Source organism: Penaeus monodon, chromosome 15 (assembly GCF_015228065.2).
Source record: "Penaeus monodon isolate SGIC_2016 chromosome 15, NSTDA_Pmon_1, whole genome shotgun sequence".
In the NCBI taxonomy this organism is placed as follows: Eukaryota; Metazoa; Arthropoda; class Malacostraca; order Decapoda; family Penaeidae; genus Penaeus; species Penaeus monodon.
In genome coordinates, this window is record NC_051400.1 from 10,940,460 (window position 1) to 10,941,098 (window position 639).

The window sequence follows — 639 nt, forward strand, 5'->3', positions numbered from 1 at the left end:
TGCGAGCTGTGAAAATATTGTAAAACTCCTAAAGAAACAAATGATACGCTACAGTAATATCTAATTCATATGATGATATAAAAATTCAGTGATAATAACATATATTTTGGCATTTTCATTTTTTTCCGGTAAAATGACTGTGGTATTGTATTGTTGTAGTGTAGTCCATTGTGGAAAATGCAGGATTATTTGTTAAATTTTACTATTTTCAAAGAAAAGCTTTCAAAATATAATCAGCCTAAAACGTGCCTAAAACATTTTCAAAATCTCTCCTTTTCTAATTGTTTTTCTCTTCAGCTAAAAGTTTTGATAAAAGAAGAAAAAAAAGGCAAGTTTGAACTGAACTCAAACCATATCTCTTCCTAGAAGTTTTCTGCAAAAGCCTTTTTCCTTTTCACTGGCGAAAGTATCTCTACGAGTTAGAGGTTGATGGATCGAGAGGAAGTATTGTTCTTTGTCGTAGCAGCTGTGTTATTAAAAATAATAATGTGTGAACAGTGTTTATTGCTTCATGTTCATGTAATTAATATTGAATGTATGATAGCTTTCTTTTCCATATATCAATAAAGATCTCTAAAACTATTATTAGACTTTGAGATATCTGTTTAGTCTCGTTGTTTGATAGAACATCTTCCCTTA

General features: G+C 29.9%; 1 pseudogene; it reads right to left on the reverse strand.

Moving 5' to 3' along the window:
- LOC119582207 overlaps positions 1-639 on the reverse strand; it is a 6,194-nt pseudogene that overhangs the window by 4,851 nt on the left and 704 nt on the right.